General features: G+C 35.8%; 1 pseudogene across 1 annotated transcript in view; it reads right to left on the bottom strand.

Annotated features, from left to right (window-relative positions):
• Nucleotides 1–652, bottom strand: part of LOC145566523 (ATP-dependent DNA helicase SRS2-like protein At4g25120) — a 33,426-nt pseudogene extending 32,774 nt beyond the window's left edge. The window contains exon 1 of the transcript XR_014095439.1: nucleotides 582–652. The product of XR_014095439.1 is annotated as an ATP-dependent DNA helicase SRS2-like protein At4g25120 (transcript). The remainder of the gene's footprint in view (nucleotides 1–581) is intronic.
• Nucleotides 653–23,633: the final 22,981 nt, after the last annotated feature.

Below are 23,633 nucleotides of genomic sequence, written 5' to 3' on the forward strand. Positions count from 1 at the left end.
AAAAGCTTCCTACAATCTCAACCAATTCATAGTATTTTCCATATCATGCTATTCATCATCATTCGTGTTGCTCGGTATCACAAAATAAAATACATCCGACCCCAATCACAATTATAAACGAGAGACATAACCTCTTACTTTAATATCTCGACTTAAATACTGGGCGGGGGTGAGAATCTCCTGAAACTAGAAGGGAAGCTCTACCCACTTGAGCTATCCCTCACTCTCTCGTACTGCTAATTATGAATTGATACAAAAATTAGAATCGATTAACAAATTAACATGGGATCTTTTGGATTAATATAAGTGAATTAAGAAGTCGTCATCAAATTCACTGAGTAATGAACCATAATCCCAATAAAATTAATACAATTGTTCTTCGAAACCGACTATAAAACCTAACAGAATAAAGAAATGATGAAATTAAAACTGAATTACAGCAATTGACGGGAAACAGAAAAAGGGGAAGATGCAAAAAGAGGGAAGAAAAAGCTTACTTGAGTGGGACAGAAGGAGGGGGGGGGGGGGGGGGGGGGAAGCGAGGCTTTTTGCGAGCAAGAAGGGCTTTGGCAGCTCTGAACCTGAGAGATATTCGAGCTCGTTGTTCGGGTGTCAGTGAATCTTCTTGAATCGGATCGTTTTCTTTGTTCATAGCGATGGTCTGAGAGCATAACACTGAAGAAGAGAAGGCATCGGCAATGGAGGAAGGTGGTGGTGGTTTGTTTGGTTTGAGAGTTTAAATCAAAAACATAGCGCCAACGTCAACCTATGTGACATTCCCCAAAACCGGTAGAAATTGTTATATACTCGCAACTCGCTAGATTAGCCCCGTCCAATGGAGCATTAATATTAGGTACTCTTAAAGTACCGTACTCTAGGGCCCAGGCCCAATCTAATAAATGGGATTAAAATCCAATTAACGAAATTAAATAATTCAAAGCTAAATTTGACAAAATAATAACTTAGGAAAAGCAAATAACATGATACTAACTCCAAGTTAAGGTCTAGCGCATAGTTCCTATATATGCAATGTTTGCATATAAGATGGCAATGTATTAATAAAGTTAAAGTTGTAGTTGGAGTATAAAGTACCATTTAATAGGTAAATAGTACCATTAAATGTTATAGTGGTATAAATATCATGCTAATAGTAAAAATAAGTATGTAAATAGTACATCAAAATATTATACTACTATGACATATAATAGTACTACTAAGGCATAAATGGTACAATATACATGTGTAATAGTACAAAAAATGTAACACTGAAATTATAAAAAGTACCATTCTGAATGTGTTTTTTCACTTTTGCCCTCCTATATGCAACAAATGCATATAGGGACTATGCGACAAGAAGCACTCCTAACTCCATATATAAAAGAAAGGTAGATGAAAAAAAATCAAATCATTTCATTTAATTTCTGCTCCACTACGTTCACTTTCTCTCTCTCCATTTGAAATAGCCCTCCAATTTTCTTCAATGGGGTCCATTGAAGGCCAAATTCAACTTCAAGATCATGTCCAAAAACAACATAATTTACTGAAATGCACATCAAGAGAAGTAAGTATTTGTTTAATTTTATTTATAAATTATTTTCCAATTGTACATTTATAACATGAAATTTGCAATTGAAACAAGCAAGTATGGTAAACCAATTAAATGATAATAATGAAATACTAGATGAAAGAATTGCATATTTAAAAACAAAATTATAGATAAGTTCTTGTTATTTTGATCAATTTTGTTTCTAGGCTTGTGTTATTCAGCATTGAATATTATGTTATTTTGATTGTGAAGTCAAATCTATATTTCTAAAATGTGTTTTGTTATTATTTTCTTTAAATCATGTTATTTTGCTTAATATCTAATGTTATCCTACTTAAAATCTAATGTTATTTTGGTTTGATCATCATGTTTTGTTTTAGTCTTTAGAAGTAGATTTGTTTTGGCAGAACTACTTCACGTTTTTCTAAAACACCATTTTTTAATTTGTTTCATAAATGATGATATTGTGTTTTAAGCCTAATGTTATTTTATTTTTATCATGTGTTATTTTAATGAAATCCTTACATTGTGTTGTTTTGTTATTTTAATGTATCCTTTTATTATTCTACTTAACCTTTGAGTCTTAACCTTTGAGTTAAGTTATTGTTATTTTTGTTTAATATTGTTGTTATTTTCAGTAGAAGTTTAGTTATTCAGTTATCAAGTTATGTGTTATTTTGTGTTACTTCGTACACAAATTGATGTTATTCTATTTAAAGTCTATTGTTATTTTGTTTTAAACATGTGATATTCAAATAAACTATATCTTATGTTCTTCTATTTTAAACTAGTATTGTTTTTAATTTACAGAAATTGCAATTGGAAGAAAAGATTGATTGAATTCACGGAAATTGAAAGAAAATAGAGGAAACAAAGTATAGCAGTAAGAAAAAAGGGAAAATAGGGAAGAATGAAGGGAAAAATAGAACGACGTCATTTGACCCTGGAGTATCATGCTCACGGTACTCCAGGAGTAGGGTAGAAATTGTGCACGATATGCATAATTTTTTTTTAGAGAGCCAGAAGGGCAGGGGTGAGAATCGATACCAAGAACTATTGGGATCGGGAAGGAAACTCTAACTACTTGAACTATCCCTCCCTAAAAAAATTCTTTGATATAAATAAATTTTTAAAAAAATTGTCAAAAATAATACAAACTTGAGCTATCCGCCAAAAACAAGTCAACCTTTTGATTATTTCTAAGTAACACAAACTTTGGGAGGTGTCTTCTTTAAACAAAAATCTTTATCTACAACTTATATGACTGGTTAACTTTTTTTTTTATAAAATCATTTAACAATATAATTTACTTCTAATCAAAACTTTAAACACGGTTAATTTCTCATATAACTCTTAATTAAATATTAAATAAATCCTAACCAAATATTTAATTAATTTTGTGTTAAAAAAATAATTAATTCCTAATATAAAAAACAGGATGTGACTGGGCTGCTCCCAGCCACGTCAGCAGCCTGCTGCCGTGGCCAGGCCGAAGCCCAGTCAGTCAGCCATTGCAGCGCGCTGGCTGACGCAGCCTGGCAGCAAGCCTAATCACGCTAGCCAGCAAGCCAGTGCAGCCAAGCTGCAATCCATTCACCACAGCCAGCATCGGCGACGATTCGGGCACACTCCAGCCACCACCACCACTCCAAACTCCCGTAAAAAAGCCTCCCCCACTCCCGAAAAACCCCAAACACTGGGTGGGAAAAGGAGCGATTCGAGGTTTATGGGAATGGGGAAAGGGTTCTATGGTGGTTGCATAGGGGGATGGGAGGGGTTTCGAGGAAAAGGGAAAACAGCAACGTCGGGGTGGAGAGGCGCGGAGGGTCGGCGACGGAAGATGCCGGCGAAGGACGAGCGGCGGGCTGGCAGTGGAGGTGGGGGTTCGGCTGCGTTGGTAGGGCTGTGGTGATGGGTGGTTTTTTTTTAAAGTTTTTTTTTTTAATTTTAATAAATAATAATGTTTTGTCACAAAAAACAATAATGTTTTTTAAAAAAAAATATTATGAGTTTTAATAATAATGGCCGGGTGTTTTTTTAATAATGATAATTAATTAATCTTTACAATATTAAAACATTAATTAAATTATAAAAGATGAAAAAGTCAATCCAATAAAATGACGACACGTGTCCATATAACCTGTTAAACAAGTCACTAATAGGTCATAACTTGTTTAAAGCAGACACCCCCAAAGTTTGTATTATTTTTAAAAATAATCAAAATATTGACTTGTTTTTGGCAAAGCGCTCAAAGTTTGTATTATTTTTGACAATTTTTCCTAAATTTTATGTATTTTTATTACTTCCCTCAAAAATTCTTTGGTATAAATAAATTTTATGTGTTCTTAGTATTTCCCTCATATGAGAAAACTATAGAGACATAACTATTAGTTGCACTTGCAAATGCTATTTTGATCTAATCAATTTTGAAGAAGAGCAAATCGAATATGAAAATTTAAGCAAATACTAAATCTTAGTACTTGTACTATACACAATTTAAATCAAATAATATATACAAAAGGAAAATAAAATTTTGAAGAAGAACTATTACACATACCTCAACAACTCTAGCAATTGATGATTCCTACATTCTTGTATTCATAAATGAACCGAACAATGTGCAAAATATATACTATAGTAAAAAAAAAAAAAAAAAAAAAAAAAAAAAAAAAACTATGATTCTAGTTTATGTAAAAGTATCACAAAATTTTAAAACTAAAAAAATAACACAAAATAAAATATAAATCAAGAAGATGGAAGAGATATGGAGAAGCCATATTAAGAAGATAATTTTTTTTAACGTATTTAACTAAGAAATTATATTGGTATTATCCAAGGTATACGTATAAAGTGTAGATTAAAAATAAATAAAAATAAATAAAAACATTGATTACATCACATATTAAATTGGCTGAAATTTTTTAAATGAGAAAGCGACATGTAGGATAGAGAAGGAGATTGATGATGTCAGCATGTTTTCTTTTAGTATTAGAGTATTAGTTAATAGATTTCGATGATTATTTATCTATTATTACCAAATGAGCAAACAAATACCCTTAGGTGTACCGTACACCTAGGTGTATATAACAATATCTCCAAAACTGATGTTGTTTGATTGAAAGTCAATTTTCTTGGAAATAGAATTTATTAGAAATTAGTAAAATGAAATATTGTTTAGTTGGAGGGAAATAAAGTAAACATGAGAAATAGCAATTTCAAGGAATCAATCATCATATCATATCATATAACTAATATATAAAGCTAAACTTTTAGCCAGGTCATGAGACAGTGACACTTGGCATTTCAATTTTTCGCGAAGTGTCGCACCACGTAAGCAATAATTAATTATTAGTATGATACGTAGGATTTATTTGAATATATTTTTTGTAGAATAGGATAAAAAAGTTATTTTATGAAAGGAATGGTGTCCTTCGAACGACTGTATTATTCCGATAGAGGGTTCGGAGCTATTAGAAAGCTAATTATTCAGTAAGGTCAAGTGATCGGAATGCCTAGATGGAGGCCGCTTCCGATCAGTAATATTAATGAATAATTAATATTACAGCTTAATCTTGACTGAACCCTTCGGGTCACACCCAAGCAACTAACGATCCGACACGATGAATTAATTCGGAAGGAATTCATGAGTCGCTCGAGTAATATGAATTTAGACGTCGGAAATCAAGCTAGGAGCGTCGATATCGAGTGTTGCAAGTCGAGTCAAATTGATAAAAAATGAGACGGTAAAATCAATAATTAATCAACAAGTTACCAAAATACTCATAGCATCGGAATGCCCCGGGCAAACCGAGTGCTAGGGGCACTTGGTATATCAAGGTGGCACCAAACTGAGCCTAGGCTGGCTGGTTGCTGCTGCAGCATGCTAGCGCACCGCTGCTAGTAGTGCTGCTAGCACATGGCTAGCAAGCCGTGCTAGTATGTGCGGGTAGCAGCATCATCGAGCTAGCAGTGCTAGCACTGCTAGCAGTGTGTGGCGCACAGTGCCCTTGGCTAGCAGCCCGCAAGCAATGCGTGGCGTGCTGAGGCCGAGGCAGTAGCACTACCACATAGTGCGTGCGCCCAGCAGCAGGCCTAAGCGCTCACCAAGCGCCAACAAGGCTGCTTGGGTGCCAAGGCTTGGCCTGTCACGTGACAGCCACTCATTGGAGCTAAGAGTGATGAAGGCCGGTTTTTTGCGAGCCTTGAGATCAAGTATTGGTCCCCCCTCCCTTGTGGTCTTTACCTAACCTCTCTTCTTAGAATGTCACTTGTTGATTAATTAGTTGTTGGCTATTTTCTTTTATTTTTGATTTAAAAATAAAAGGGGAAAATTGATTTTACCAACTCTCCCACATTGATGGGAGAGTGGATTTCTCAATTGAGTTTCCCTATAAATATCCCACTTGGAAATTGGGAAAACTCACTTGAGTAAGAGCTCAAAAAGGCATCTCCACTTGAGAGAAAACCTTTAAGCTCATTAATTACTCGAGTAGTGTTTTGGTCCGACTTGGCTAATCTCTAAGTAAGAGACCGGTCGGGGTAGTGTTGTGGGTGGATATCGTCGGAGGCCGTTGCGCTTGTGAGGCTTAGCTTTCTTAAGTAAGAGCTCCGTTGGTCGAGCGAAGCACGCTACAAGGGTAATTTAGTCTTTTCTCTAATCTTGTTATTTATGTCTTTTGGTTATCTTAATTGTGAGTTTTTCCTTGGGCTCAGGTTTTATTTCCGCGGTGAGTCGGACTCATCGAAACCCAACAGCGATATCGGAGCCTTGCTCATTTATTTTTATAGCTAAAAATTTTCAAGGTGTTTTTATGGCTTTATTTTTTTGGTTTTATGTTACTAATTAGATTAGTAGCTCGGTTTTATTAATTTTAATCCCATTTTATGAGATTTTTTAGCCCCGAACCCAGATTTTTGCCTAAAAATAGTGAATTTTTGGTGGAAACAACGTTCTGGAAAGTTTTCACCTCTTTCAGACAAGTGAAAAAGCCAAAATCCGATCAGAAATGCCTTATTTCGAGGGTTTTCCGTTTTTGACAAAAAATTATACATCTTTTAACCTTAAATCTTAATGGCATATTTATGGTGATTATGTATTTGGTTCCTTCCTTAATGTTTCTGCATTTTTGGACCTCTTTAAGCATGGTTACTTTGTAGAAATTAGTGCTTAAAAGATTGATTAAATTTTCACATAATTGCAAATCCATTGCATTAAGTGTGAAAAATTTATTATTTGAGACTTCTAAGTACTAAAGATCCAATCTTTAATTGTTTTAAGTGGTTGGAACTTTGAGTTACTAAATTCCATGAATTTTTATTGAACTTTTTAATTTAATCATTTGTTAAGTTGATTGGAATCATAAAGTTTCAATCATGTGATAAAATTTTAATTTATCTTCATATTGGAAGATATAATTTTCAAGGATTTACAAGTTAAAGTTGGAATCTTTATTTGAATTTTGGATTCATAATTCCAACTCTCTCTTTAATTTTGTCAAATCTCATAATTAATTTATGTTGGTCAAATTAAAGTTGAGAATAGCCCTATTCATTTTATTGCATCAAGTTGAACCAATTTTATTAAAGAATAGTTCTTGGAAATGATTTTGGTTTTGTGCACTTGAATGAATTTATTAAGTTAAACTTGTTATAATTTTTCATTTTGCTCATTAAATTAATTCTAAAATTAATTTGGAATTAATTTAATTAAGTCACGAAAAAAAATCGAAATTAATCCCGAGGTTTTGGCACGCAAACCAAGGTAAAACCACCCTTGGCTAGCCTGGCTGCACAGCAGGCCGCATGTGGCTGCCAAGGCATTGCTGACCAGCAGCATGGTGCGCCACGGCTAGCAAGGCAGCAGCAGCATGGCGCAGCAGCAGTTCGCATGTTGTGCGCGCCATGCGTGCTACTGTGTGTGTGTATGGCTGTGTGGAGGCATGTGCGGCTAGGCGAGCGTGAGCGTATGCGTGCGCTGCTTGGTGCATCAGGGAGGACAGTGAGCGAAGACTGTGCGGGCGTGGCTTCTAGGCAACACAAGCCTAGCACAACAGCAAGGCTAGTGCCAGCACTAGCAGCCTCGCAACCCCCTTTGCCGTGGCTTGGTGCCTAGCAAACCAAGCCTTGTTGCTTGGTTCTAGGCACATGAAAGCGTTGGGCTATATTTTGCGTTTTTAGCCGTTTTATTTATTTTAATTAGTTTAATTATGTTTATTAATTTTAATTAAAATTTTGGAGGCTAAGCCTCGGTTTTGAGCGGCACTTGCAAAATTTTATTTTGGCAAAATTTTGGGTTTACTAGCTTAATTAATTGGATTAATTAAGATGGATGCGGAATTTAGTGGGAGCTTCAATTTTAATTGTGCTTAATTACATAACCGGTTAAACAACTTTGACTAGTTTTAATTAGGCGCGTTAATTGGATTGACCACCTAAGTTAGTTACTAGTTTACGCGTGTTTATGCATTGTTACTTGTTTATCGTTGTAAAATGCATGGGCCATTCACAAATAGTGAATGGGTGAATGAAATGTATATTCTCTCATAGGTTTTATAAAATGACAACTAGTGGGGCCCGATTAGGATAGAAAATTCGGACTGCATTCCGCCATGTATTTTTGTAAATCTAATTACAGTCTGCGAACCGTTGAGCATTTTTGTACCTTAATATTTAGATTAGTCCTAATCGTAGATACTAGTATTTGCATTATTTTGGTTATGTCTTGAAGACGGAGGTTCTTGGAAGACGAAGCCATGAAATTGCAAATGAAGACCCTTGAAGTCTTGAAGACTCAAGGGGTCATGCTAGTTGCCAAATGCATCATTTTACTTATGTTTCGATATATATTTATGATTATATATATGAATAATATGTTAGATGCATGTTTAGGATTTCGAATGTTGCGATGATTAATTAAGTTCACTTAAATCAACCAACATAGAAACCTTAGGTCCCTAAAATATTGAGTAAAATTTGTCATTCCAAAACAACACTTACCAACCTATTGAGAGTAGTGATGGGCTACGCCAAAGTGAGGCATCACTATTACTCCTAGGATACTAAGGCATACCGGGTATGCATGTTGGTTTTGGTTATACTCAATGATATGAGTGATGGAGTCCTAACATGTCGTGGCAAAGTGGATAAATTATTGAGAGAGCATTAGATGCGATGATTTATCTAACCAAGAGTGGCTTGGAGCCATTAGAAAAGAGTTTCTATCTTAGAATATTGAGTGTTAAGACAAGCCAAAGCATGCTTAACTACTCATTGATTCTTTGGATCTTGGAATCGACTTATTCTCACCAAATGGGGACAATTTGATGTGTGAATAAGACATTTAAATAAGTTTGATAACTATGCATGATTTCAATCTTATTTAAGTATTATGAATGGTTTTTATTTCAAATTCTTTCAATTGTAGAACCATGTCTGCAAATAACTCAAACAACAAATTCTCGTTACGCTCAATTCTCAACAAGGAGAAGTTGAGTGGGCCAAATTTTCTTGATTGGCAAAGGAACTTGCGTATAGTTCTCATGCTAGAGCAAAAGGAATATGTCCTTGATGAGGAAATGCCCGAGACTCCCAATCAGGAAGTGACTCAAGCTGCCCTAAACCGATGGTAAACTGCCAATCGGGATGTCAAATGCATCATGTTGGCCACATTGTCTCCCGACCTTCAAAAGACTTTCTTTAAGAAGGAGACATCTTTTGAGATTATTTCTGAGCTGCAGAACATGTTCTAAGAGCAGGCCCGAACTGAAAGGTTTGAAACCCACAGGCAAATCCTTGAGAGTAAGCTCAAGAAAGGAGAGCCGGTCAGCCCACATGTACTCAAAATGATAGGATTATTTGAGAACATGGAAAGGCTTGACGCAGGGTATTCAACCTAGATGGAAATTGACATCATTCTTCACTTGCTGCACAAAGGCTATGATCAGTTCAAGATGAACTATAACATGCACATCATGGAGAAAACCCTCACCGAGCTTCATGGTGCATTGAAGCAAGCCAAGAAAACTCTCAAGGATGAGGGGAAGCATGATATGCTCATGATAAAAAAAGGGCAAGTCGTTCAAGCGCTCAGGCAAGAAGAAGAAAGGCTTTAAGGGGAAGGGTAAGAAGACCTTTCCGCCTAAGCCAAAAGCTACCAAAGATAACAAGGATAAGAAGGTAGCATCTTCTAAATCTGATTCCGAATGCTTCTATTGCAAGGAGAAGGGACATTGGAAGAGAGATTGCCTCAAATTCAAGGAAGATAAGAAGAACGAAACCGTTGCTTCTGGATCAGGTATATTCGTTATAGACTTAAACTTCACTAGCTCAACATCATGGGTATTAGATACCGGATGTGGCTCACACCTTTATTCCAATTTTCAAGGACTAAGAAACACTAAGAGGCTAGCGAAAGGGAGAGGTTGAACTTTGGGTTGGCAATGGAGCCAGAATTGCGGCCGTATCCGCAGGGACTCTCAGTTTGTCTTTGCCCTCGGGGCTAGTTTTTGAACTTGAAAACTGTTATTATGTTCCTAACATTACCAAAAACATTATTTCAATTTCGATGTTAGACGCCAAAGGTTTTGAATTCCGAGTAAAGAACAATGAATGTTCGTTTTATCTCGATAATGTTCTATATGGTATTGCACATTCTGAAAATGATCTTTATGTGCTTTCGTTAGAAAAACAAGTTTATAATGTTAATAATACCACCAAGAAAGCTAAGACCATTGATTCAAATGAGACATACTTGTGGCATTGTCGTCTTAGTCACATTAACATCAAACGCATCAAGAAACTTATACAGAAAGGTGTTCTTGACTCATTCGATTTACAATCGTTTGAGAATTGCGAAGGATGTTTATTAGGTAAGATGATAAAGCAGCCATTCTCCAAATTGGGAGAAAAGGTAGGTGACTTGTTGGGCCTAATACACACCGATGTATGTGGACCAATGAGCACAACCACAAGAAATGGCCATCGATATTTTATCACCTTCATAGACGACTATAGTAGATATGGATATGTCTACCTTATGTCGCACAAATCTGAATAGTTTGAAAAGTTCAAAGAATTTCAGAGTGAAGTTGAAAATCAGCTTGGCAAGATAATAAAAGCCCTTCGATCGGATTGAGGTGGTGAATATTTGAGCGAGAAATTCGATGACCATCTGAAAGAAAAGGGTATACTTTCATAATTGACACCTCCAGGAACTCCACAATGGAACGGAGTATCCGAAAGGAGAAATCGAACCTTGCTGGACATGGTACGATCAACAATGGGTCTTAGTGATCTTCCTATCTCTTTCTTGGGACACACACTGCTAACCGCGGCACTAACACTGAACCATGCTCCATCAAAAGCTGTAGAAAAGACTCCATACGAGCTATGGATGAAGAAACCTCCAAGGTTGTCTTTTCTCAAGATATGGGGATGCGAAGCATACGTCAAGAAATTAATTTCTGACAAACTTCACCCCATATCTGACAAGGTTTACTTTGTGGGCTACCTAAAAGAAACCAAAGGGTACTTCTACAACAAATCTGAGAACAAAGTGTTTGTTGCTCGCTATGGTGTCTTTTTGGAGAAGTAACACCTTTCCAAAATGACAAGTGGGAGGAAAATCGAACTCGATGAAGTTCGAGAGGACGAGCAACAAAATCAGATTGATAGTCAAAGTGCTCAAACAGCATTTGTTGACGCTGTTCAATATGTCCAAAGTCAAACCGACAATACAAATGCTCAGTCCATTACCCTACGTAGGTCGTAGAGGCCGAGGTCTCAACCTGATAAGTATCTTGGTGTTGAATTAACCGAGAATCAGGACATCCTGGTAATGGATGGAGACGAACCGGTAACTTACAAGCAAGCGATGGCGAACACCGACTCTGCTAAATGGCAAGAGGCCATGAGATCTGAAATGGATTCCATGTTTGAAAATCAAGTCTGGGACTTGGTTGACTTACCCGAAGGTTACACACCTATCGGATGTAAGTGGATTTTCAAATTGAAAACCGACAAAGATGGAAATGTATTTATTTACAAAGCTAGACTGGTAGCAAAAGGTTATAGGCAAATTCATGGTATTGATTACGATGAAACCTTTTCTCCGATCGCAATGCTTAAATCCGTTCGGATCATCCTAGCGATTGCTGCATATTACAATTATGAAATATGGAAGATGGACGTCAAAACTGCCTTCCTCAATGGAATTTTGGAAGAAACTGTGTACATGACATAGCTTGAAGGTTTTGTCGACCAAAACAATGCTGGGAAGGTGTGTAAGCTTAAAAAGTCCATTTATGGGCTAAAGCAAGCTAGTAGAAGTTGGAATCTGCGATTCGATGAAGCCATCGATAAGTTTGGTTTTATCAAGAATCCAGATGAATCTTGTGTTTACAAGAAGGTCAGTGGGAGTGACATCGCCTTCCTAGTCTTATGTGTCGATGACATATTGCTCATTAGAAATAGCATACCGATGTTAGAGTCTGTAAAGGCCTGGCTTGGAAAATATTTTTCAATGAAAGACTTGGATGAGAGAAGCTTAGTACATATTGGGCATCAAGATCTATAGGGATAGATCTAAGAGGATGATTGGATTGAGCCAGAGTACTTACATCGATAAGGTACTGGAACGATTCAGTATGTAGGAGGCCAAAAGAGGTCACCTACCCATGTCACATGGCATAACCCTGAGTAAGAAGCAATGTCCAATGACACCTGATGAGCGAGAAAGGATGAATCAGATTCATATGCTTTGCTAATTGGATCGATCATGTATGCCATGATATGTACTAGGCCAGATGTTTTCGTATTCCTTAAGTGCTACGAGCCGATACCAATCGGATCCAGGAGAAGCGCATTGAACTGCGGCCAAGAATATCCCAAAGTACTTGAAAAGGAACAAGGATAAATACTTGGTATATGGTGGCTCGGAAGAATTAGTTGTTGAAGGTTATACCGACGCAAGCTTCTAAATAGACGATTTCAAATCACAGTCTGTATATGTGTTCTATCTAAATGGAGGAGCGTTTAGTTGGAAGAGTGCCAAGCAGAGCACAACTATAGATTTTACAACTGAAGCCGAATACTTGGCAGCTGCTGAAACGGCTAAGGAGGCAGTTTGGATTAGTAAGTTCGTTGGTCTCCATCAAGGGTCCAATAGCCCTCTATTGTGACAACAATGGAGCTATTGCTCAGGCCAGAGAGCCAAGAAAACATCAAAAGGTCAAACACGTCAAGCGGCAATTTCACATGATAAGGGAATGGAAATGAGAGGATGAAATTAAAATTTGTAAAGTTGGAACGGACGACAATGTAGCCGATCCACTTACTAAACCTCTGCCTCAAGTGAAGCACAATAAGCACGTTGAGGCAATGAGAATCAGGCATGTTGGAGATTGGCTTTGATTTCCCTGTTTAGTGTTTTAATTAATTTTTGAACATGTTAATGTAAGACACTAAGATGAACCATTCAGGTTTTGGAGTAATTTAATTTCATGCAATTTTATCACTCCATTTCTATTTAATTGTGGTTTAGAATTAAATATTGAGTCCATTCGATTATAAGAATATTCAAAATAGGGTATCAAGACCAGTCTTGGATAAAGAAACACCTATTAAGTGAACATTGAATATTATAATCGAAAATTATCCCTAATCGAGGTCATTTAAATGATGGACGATTAATGACCGCTTGAGATTAGTGTGTAGTTTGATTTATAACACCGTTTCTTGTGCTACAAGGACATGATTGTCATAAATCATTATAGCTATCGGAACCTCTTTCCTCGACCATGAGTATTGTGAGTTCTCTTGTTTGAGTACTAGTTCGTTTTGATGTTAGTCAAACGTCTGCCGTACATGGAGATTATAACAGCAACATTCGGGCGGCTAGGTCCTCTTAGTAATAGAAGCTGACATTACAAGTCTGGGAATGTCCCCCTACTAACAATAGGGAACATGTCTTTGTTGTTTACAAGGTCTCTCGAAGAGCGAGACTGTGAAAATGCATGGCCATGCTCAGACGGATTTTAGAAATCATCTGTTTATTGACAGTCAAACTCGGATTTCGAGAAACACTTCAGGACGTAATAAGGATGATGAATAATCTTACCTTATAGTTCATGAAGAGACATTAAGTGACATAGGAAAAAGGTTATACACTAAAAGCACACTTGTCCGGAAGGACAAGTGAGAGATAAAAAGGAATGGTATCCTTTGAACAAGTGTATTATTTTGATAGAGGGTTCGGAGCTATTAGAAAGCTAATTATTCAGTAAGGTCAATATGAATGAATAATTAATATTACAGCTTAATCTTAACTGAACCCTTCGGGTCACACCCAAGCAACTGACGATCCAACATGACGAATTAATTCGAAAGGACTTAATGAGTCGCTCGAGTAATATGAATTTAGACGTCGAAAATCGAGCTAGGAGCTTCGAGACCGAGCGTCGCAAGTCGAGTCGAATTAATAAAACACAAGACAGTAAATTAATAATTAATCAACAAGTTACCAAAATACCCCTAACATCAGAATGCCCCGAGCAAACCGAGTGCTAGGGGCACTTGGTATATCAAGGTGGCTAGCATGCGCACCAAACCGAGCCTAGGCTGGCTGGTTGGTGCTGCGGCATGCTAGCGCACCACTACTAGCAGTGCTGCTAGCACATGGCAAGCAAGCCGCGCTAGCATGTGCGGGCAGCAGCATCATCGAGCTAGCAGTGCTAGCATGCTTATGGTGCGCAGTGCCCTTGGCCGCAAGCAATGCGTGGCGTGCTGAGGCCGAGGCAGCAGCACTGTCGCATAGTGCGTGCGCCCAGTAGCAGGCCTAAGTGCTCACTAAGCGCCAGCAAGGCTGCTTGGGTGCCACGGCTTGGCCTGCCACGTGGCAGCCGCTCATTGGAGCTAAGAGTGATGAGGGCCGGTTTTTATTTTGGATTAGAATTTTATTTTCAATGAAATACCAATTTTTTTTTATACAAATGACAGATCCAAATAGGTACAAAAGGAAAAAATAAAAATCGAAGAGACATGTTATTATATATTAATATTCTCTTTAGTCTTAACATGCAACTAGCCTTTCCTTAGATGTTTCAGAAAAAATGAAAAGAGATCATAGCTTTAGACAACCTTTCTTTTTGGTTGTACATTATTATTACTTCTAATTTTTGTAGATTGACATGAGATTATTAATCCACAAATACCCATAAAAGGACAAGTATGATGGTCAAGTTTTTATTAATCCATGAGTAGAAAATTGAAATAACATATATATTTTACATAAAAAAAATATTTTAAATTCAATAAACAACCCGGACATCGCACGGGGCACAAAACTGATAATTAATATATAAAGATAAACTTTTATCCAAGTCACCAAAAAGCGACACTTGGCGTTTTAACTTTTCGCCTAGGATTGGATAGATTTTATAAGATAAAAAAGTTAGTTTAGAATTATATTTTTGATAAAAGTTGGATAGGTTTTTAGGATAAAATGGTTAGTTTAAAGTTTCATTTTCGATAAAATTCCAATATTTCATATGTATAAATTAAATAATAAATTTCAATAAATATCTTATAAATTCTTTAACTTCTCACTATGTCGCACACGATATATTAGCGTTAATGTGACACTTTGAGATGTATAGTAGTCAATGAAATATAATTTTAGACGAAATAAAACCAAAATAAGAAAAAAGGTAGGTTTCTAAGCTAAAGATGACTAATAAATTGGCAATATGGTGAAGGATATTGGAATACTTAGATACGAAAGATTTCAGGCAAAAAGGAGGTTTTATACAAAGAGGGTTTATAATTTAAATATTGAGTTTTTTTAAGCAAAGGTGGATATAATTTGTGAGTTGGGAGAAGCTACATACATTGGAATGGTACCAGTAGTATAAAGTTCACAACTATTGTTATATTGTACTTCATAGTTTTTTTTTAAAGAAGTTACAGTTATTATTAAATTAAAAAAAATGTCATCCTTTTAACATTAAAATAGGTGCAACTCCAAACTGATTTCTTTTAGTTGCTTTGGTCATGCTACTTGCGTCACTTTTAGGAGCTACTAAGTAACTCAAACTCTTCCTCAAAACCATTCACAACTTTATGATGAACGGTAGTACTATTATTTATTTTACAAGTATGATTGTCAAGTGATTATTATTCCATTAGTAAAAAAAATTTGAATAACATTGTATGTCAAAGTATCCTAAATCTAATACATAACACTATTGTATTAATGATATGTTTTAAAATTTGGCATATAGAATTAAAAAAAACAATTATCCTAAAATTCAATAAACAAAACGGGAAATGCCCGGGGCACAAAACTAGTCAATAATCAATCTATCTATCTATAATAATACTAAAATAGAGGACGCTCAACCTAAAACTGACACGTGTCGCTCTTACAATGAAAATTTTCCAGCTTAATTACAAACTACTACTTATGGTAATTCTAAAGTTTATTGTTATATTAATTTGCAATCTAAAGGGGTCTTTTTAATTACTAATAATCACTAAACGATTTCATTACATTGACAGTAAATAATTTATAGGCTATCTTATATTCTTATATAACTAAATATGGTAGTATATATAAACAATAAAATAATTTAATATCATATAAAATAATATCATTAATTTTAGTTAACCAAAAAAAAAAAGGCATTTGAGCTTTACATAAATTAAAAAGAGTTTGAATAGTAATCTTTTTTTTTTATTTTATTTTATTTTGAAGAGAAGAAAAAGGATTTCATTAATGAAAGATAGCCAAATGGCACTTACAAACAATTCCTAGGAAATATAAAATTCCAACACAAGTACAAATCACCTTAGAACTAGTTACATCGCAAATTCGATCAACGATCGCCTTAATAAAAACTTCATCCGAAGCAATACAATCTGTGAGTTAGCAACACTAATTCGGCTTGAGATCCACAGATGAGTAGTTGTTTGGGTGAAAAAACTCATATGGCCTTCTAGATACTTTCGGAGACGATGAAACCCTAAATCTTCAAACTTTAGCACACGAACAAACAAAGAAAATAACCCTAATTGAATAAACACCATCATAAAGATGGGATCCATTTACTGAAAGCAATTAAAAAATATTTTGGGGCTTACCACCGGTAAAAATACTGGTGGAAGCCCCTATAAAAATTTACAATTGAGATAAGAAGAAAACAGATGAATGAGAAAGAGAGAAAAGGAAAAGTGTGAAGGAAAACCTTCAAAAAAGCAGAAAAAATCTAGCAATGGAGGTTAGAAAAATCCTCCCAAGGGAAAACCCTAGAGGGAACCAAAAAACCCTCCCAAAGAGAAAATCTAGAGGGAATTAGTGTTAGTGATTCTATTAATTATATTAATAGTAAATAATATACGTAGTATATTTTATCACATATAACTAAATGTATAAAAGTATTATTGTGTGAAATTCCAATTTTTCGACTTTTGATTTTAGTAAATTATTTTAGAGTATTCATATTATTTGATTCTGTTTTTTTTTCTTTGTGCAATTTTAGATTTGAATTTAATAGTAAAAATATTCATAAAAATAATACATATGCCAAAATAATACTTCAAAATTTTAATGTAAAAGATTCATCTATATGATGTAGAATATGATATGACTCATATGAGTCTTAATATATACTTTGTAGTAGATAAATGAGTCCTATAGAATAATAAATAAAATATCCATTAACTTGCCGGATTCTATTTTAAAAAAGCAAATAATATGTAGAAGCATTATACAATCACTCATATTAGAGTGTAGCTTATGGCACCTAATATAGAATAAAGATAAACGATCTTAAATAAATGATGAATACAATATATATACTAGGATATACACTTTTTTAACATAAATAGAAGATATATAGATTAGAAGGCTATTGCCTTAATATTTACATAGATCATCCCAAAGTTTATGCACTTAAACGATTGACAGTAGCAAAAAAGCCTAAACATTTGGCTGGAGATACATCCGTAATTAAACTCCCCCAAGGAGTAGTATGTACAGCATGAAAAACCCCCAAAAGCATCCTGCATATACATAGCAAGGCTATCCACCAATAACCACCTTAAACTACCCCAAAAGATATGTCCATCCAAAGCTAAGAGAAGACAGAGAACCCAATTATAAGCTTGTTGCTGCTGCAGCAACTCTGAGTTTGTCTGCTTCACACAACTCAGACACGCAATCCGGCACTAAGTAATGTGTTTTATAACCCACAGCCATTTCCCTTCCAAAAACAGCAAGGCGATGGGCTAATTCATTAGCTTCTCGTGGAATATGAGTGACCACAGCAACATCAAACTTGGACAGCACCGTGGCAACATCACAGATTGCAGCAGCCAGTTCATGATGTGGATTTGGCCCTGCTGACATTAGCATGTCCCTAAGAATCTTGGCATCTGTCTCCACAATCACTTTCTTCACCCTCAAATCCTTAGCAATCGAAAGACCATCATTCAAGGCATATAACTCAGCAAGGAGAGGAGAAACAGCATCATACTTACAAGAAAATCCCACATACCACAAGCCATCTGATCTCCTTATTGCTCCTCCTCCAGAAGAAACTGCTGAATTAAGCCAAGCACCATCAGTATTGATCTTAAAGTATCCCTCTCGAGGTGCTTCCCAAGATGTAATAGAAGAACTTGATTCCCCACTCTTCCTTTTATTATTCGCCTGCAACAAAGAGGCAGAAATTTTATAGTCAAAAGAAAATTTTGTAAAAAGAGAAATTGGACCAATTTGTTTATCCTCAAAGATAGAATTATTCCTATGTATCCAAAGATGCCACAAGGCAGTTCCAAAGAACAAATTCCACTTTTTATCTAAACCAAGATTATAATTGATCCAAACCTCCCATTAGAATTTTTAAAAATACCGAAATCGAAGTTTTTTGGAAGATAAATCTTGGCAAAGATATCATTCCATAAGATAGAAGAGGCAAAGCAATCTCTAAAAATATGAATATGAGATTCTGAATACATATTACATCTTGAACAAATAGGAGAAACAAGAGGCATATAAGTAGATAAAGTTTCGGCTACTGGTAAGATAGAATGAGCACAATTTCATAAAAACATTTTGTATTTAAATGGAATTTGAATTTTCCAAAGATTTTTCCATGAATTTATATTAGAAGAAACTAAACACTTCCCCTGTAAAAGAAAACGATAAGCAGTTCTAATACTAAAAATACCATCCTTGCTCAAATCCCAAGTTATAAAGTCCTCTAAATTAGCAAACCTTGACAAAGGGGTGGCCTTGATCATATTATGAACATGTTGAGGAAGAAGGTGAGCTATATCATCCAAAAACCAAGCTTTATCTTTAATTATATTAGACACCTTCCAATTAAGCATGTGAGGAGGAATAGTAGCAACCATGACATCCTTCAAGGGCCCTTTACCTAGCCAATGATGATGCCATAAGGAGGTAGAAACACCATTACCAATCCCCACCCTTAAACCCGAAGCCAGAAGCTCTCTCCCCTTTAGAATATCTTTGCAAATTTGAGAATTAGAAGGACTAGCATGACAATCAAAAAAACCTGATTTCCTAAGATATTTTTCAATGAAGATTCTCACCCAAAGCTTATCAGGTCTGGTAAGCATAGTCCACCCCAATTTAGCCATGAAAGCAATATTCCACAGTTTTAATCTTCTAATCCCTAGACCACCTATTTCCATAGGTTTAGTTATGTGATTCCAACCTATTCTTGTTGAGTACCTAGATTTATCAACCTTATTCCACAAGAATGTCCTACAATTTCTTTCAATATCATCACAGACAGCAAAAGGAAGAATGCTAGTTTGCATTAGATAGACAGGAAAAGAAGATAAAACAAACTTGACTAATGTGCACCTTCCTGCCATATTCAACAATCTGGATTGCCAACCCTTAATTTGATTAAAAGTTTTATCAAGCAAGCCAAAATAATCACTCTTTTTTAATTTGTTAGGATGAATTTCAACTCCCAAATATTTGCCAAAAGAAGAAGTGGAAGTGAAACTAAATTCAGTGATTAAATCCTTTCTAACATTATAGCTCATTTTCCTTGGAAAAATAACAGTGGATTTATTCTGATTAACCCTTAAACCTGAAATATCACCAAAATCCTGTAAAACTTGCATAATTAACTGAATATTATTTTTAGAAGCTTGTCCAAACAGAAAAACATCATCTGCATAAAAAATATGAGACAAAGAAATTGATTTTGTTACCTTTATAGGCTTCCAAAGTTTCTGATTAACCTTGTTTTCTATCATGAGAGAAAGTCTTTCAAGACACAAAACAAAAATATAAGAAGACATCGGATCTCCTTGCCTAATACCCCTCGAGGGAGTAAACTCACTAGTGATTTCACCATTCCATAGAACAGAAATTTGAGGGGAGGTAATGCAATACATAATCAAATTGACAAAGTTCATTGGAAAATTAAAACCAATTAGAGTTTCCCTAATAAAATTCCACTCTAAACTATCATAAGCCTTAGTTAAATCAAGCTTAAGAGCCATGATATTCTTTCCAATTTTAGCTTTATGAAAAATATGAGACATCTCCTTGATAATGATAACATTATCCTCAATACCCCTGCCTTGGATAAAACTGGATTGAAGGGGACTAATTAAGGTGTTCAAAAAGGAACGAAGTTTACAAGAAATTAACTTAGTAATTAACTTATAAACAGTATTGCACAACCCAATAGGTCTAAATTGAGTCAGATTAATTGGATTATCGATATTAGGGATTAAGGAAATATAAGATTTATTGATATTCGAATCAAAAGACCCATTAGCAAAACTATCCACACATAACTTATGAAGAATATGACACAAGGAATCCCAATTAACTTGGAAAAATCTTGGTTGGACTCAATCTGGACCAGGACATTTCATTGGTTCCATGCTAAACAAACAATTTTTAACCTCTACCAAACTTGGACTATAATTAGCTAATAACAAATTATCATCCATTGAAATTTTATTTTGAGGCAAAAAGGAACCAGAACCACCTCCATTATTGATTTGGACTGAAAAATATTTTTATAAAAGTCAGTAGCCATATTTTTCAACACTGAGTCATCAGTGATCCAATTATCATTCGAATCTTTTAAGCACAAAATCTTTCCTCTACTCTTTTTAATTTTAGCTAAAATATGGAAGTATTTAGTGTTTAAATCACCATATTTTCGCCAATTAATGCCAGCCTTTTGTGCCCAAATTATCCTCTCTTTATCATATATATCTTTTAATTCTTTCAACAAATCCTTTTCCAAATTTATCAAAAAAACCGAATTTTTAGTGGCTAAAAATTTCTGAATTCCGCCTATTCTTGCCAATAGTCTATCTTTTTTGTACTTTAAATTCCCAAAAATATTATGTAACCAATTTTTAATATTATTTTGAAAATTATTCATTCCTAAGATATAACTATCACATGGTTCCACCCAATTATTAACAAAAAATTCATTAAAATCCGGGTGAGAAAGCCAAACTTCTTTACAACGTAAAGGAAAAGTACCATTCACCTTAGGATTAGAACAATCAATTAAAATAGGAGAGTGATCAGAATAAGTAAAAGGGAGATGAAAAACCTTAGTGTGAGGGAATTGATCCACCCACGCTGCGTTCCCAAGAGCCCTATCGAGACGCTGCCTGATCAAAGTAGCTCCTTCCCTAGCATTGCTCCATGTAAAGGGGTTCCCATTATAACCCATATCAAACATACCCGCTGCATTAGTGAAATTGTTCATGTCCCTGCATTGAGCGTGCCTAAAACCCCGCCCTCCAGACTTCTCATTCTGTGATGTAACTTCATTCAAATCCCCGAACAAAAGCCAAGGAGTATTCGGAGGGGGAAGATCAAACTACATCTCCCTCCACATTGCATGTCTCTCTTTCGGCCTAGAAGGAGCATGCATTCCAGTCACCAGAGCTTCATTGTTGGTGTTCTTAAAATGGAACAAAGCGTGGAAAAATGAGAAATCTTCTTTAAAATCAGCCACATCTACTACATTTTTCCAAAAAAGCCAAATGCCCCCTCGTTTATCATTAGCCTCCACAGCCTTGAAATCATGAAAACCCAATTGAAGCATAACTTGCCTAGCTCTAAGATCATCCGGTTTTGTTTCTAAGAAGACAAAAACAGCAGGTCGGTGAATGTTAATTAAATGTCGCGCATGTGGGATGAACTCGTCCCTGCAAGCTCCCCTTACGTTCCATAAAATAAACTTCATTTTCAAATTTGGTAAAGGTCGCTGCAAAGTAATCGAAGGGCGATCATTCGGACCTGGATTCGGAGGAAGGTAATACACCTCCCAATCCCTCCAAAACTCGTCCATACCCATTGGTAACACGTCCTCCAATGACAATGGAGTCATCTGAGCCACAATTTCCCTCGGCCCCTGAAGATACTTGTAATACCGAATCTGCAATTGCATCCCCACCACCGCATCCTGAGAGATGAATGTTGCGATAAGGCGATTTGCCATGTTTTGACCTCTGGTTTCTAATTGCAAGTGAAAAATCGGAATTCTTCTTGGAATTTGAAACGGGAACGTGCGATCCCTTTCCTCCGCCCTTAGAATAGATAGAGCTTCCTGTTTCCTTTTCAACGTGTCCAATAGTCTCACCGCCCCTGTTAACTCCGTCGGAGAGCCCGGACGACGCTTGATCAAGAGAGTCTTTATCATTGGTGAAGTCGGGAACAATTGGAGCGTGTTCGACTTCGACCCCAATCCCTGCTGCAATTCGTGAACTGGTATCCCCTGTAATATTGGCTCATTTTCCCGAGAATTCGAGCTCATCCCTTGATCTGAGTCCTTGCGTCTCTGGTAAGTAATTATGGGTAGAGCTTGAGAGGATGGAGGTTGATTTTGGTTCTGCATGGCTAGAAGATGAAGGGTTTTCTTTTAGAGAAATGGAGGTAGTAGTTAATTCTTTTAAAGCAGAGTGTGAGGGGTGATTGTGTGAGACAACCTCACTGTAAGAAGGCTGAGAATTGGAGATCAAGGGTGTAGATGGAATATCTAATTGCATTTCCTCCAAGTGTCCACTCGGTTTTGACAGATGAGCATTAATGACACTTGTTCCTTCCAAAGCTGTGATTGAATTATTATCCACCATCATAACTTCTGATGAATTGAAATCTTCATTAATTTCTTTGTTATTAGGATTACAGCAATTAACCTTTGAAATTTTGTTAATCTCATTAATCACTACTGACTTCTCATTGACCCCTAAATTAGGGCCTAAACTAGCATTATCACCACCCAAATCAGCAAGATTATCACCTAATTCAGCATTAGAAATAACCAAATCATCCTTAAGTACCTCAGGAACTGCCTTACTAGGACCCAAGTTAGCATTAATATTTGCTACAACTGGACCCACTCTAAAATTCTTTTGATTAGCAGCACTAGATTCACCAATTTCTTTCTTCTTATACATATAGTTAACTTTTGTATTATTATATTTCTTTTTATTGTTGTTATTATCAACAATATTGGATTTCACTAATTTTTGATTGTTATTATCAACCAAAACATTACTTTTCACATTATTTTTTCTGTTGTTATTATCAACGGATTTAGTAAACTTTTTTTTATTAGTCACTAAGGTCCATGGACCAAATTCACCTTGTGAATCATTATCAACCAAGGTTTGAAAAGAGTTTGACTGTGATGAAAGCCCAACTAAATTAGTGGGCTGGGAGCCACTAACCAAACCAGTCTGAGGCCCAACTCCTATAGTAGTAGAAGAAACCAAACCCAAATTCTCCTCTGAAGCTTTCTGAACATTATCAATAGCTGTTGATTTAGCTACCACCTCATGCTTTTTGTTAAGCATGCAATTTGTTTGAACATGCCCCACCTTTCCACATGTAAAACACAATGTAGTCACATTCTCATAGGCGATTTGCTGCCACGCGCCACCAATCCACACCTTAGTCACCAAGGGTTTACTCAAATCAATTTCAATACAAACACGAGCATATCGTCCCCTTGTAAGTCTATCAGTGGCATAATCAACACGAATTGGAGTTCCTGCAAGTTTTGCA

Source organism: Chenopodium album, chromosome 11 (assembly GCF_948465745.1).
Source record: "Chenopodium album chromosome 11, dcCheAlbu1.1, whole genome shotgun sequence".
Lineage (NCBI taxonomy): Eukaryota > Viridiplantae > Streptophyta > Magnoliopsida > Caryophyllales > Amaranthaceae > Chenopodium > Chenopodium album.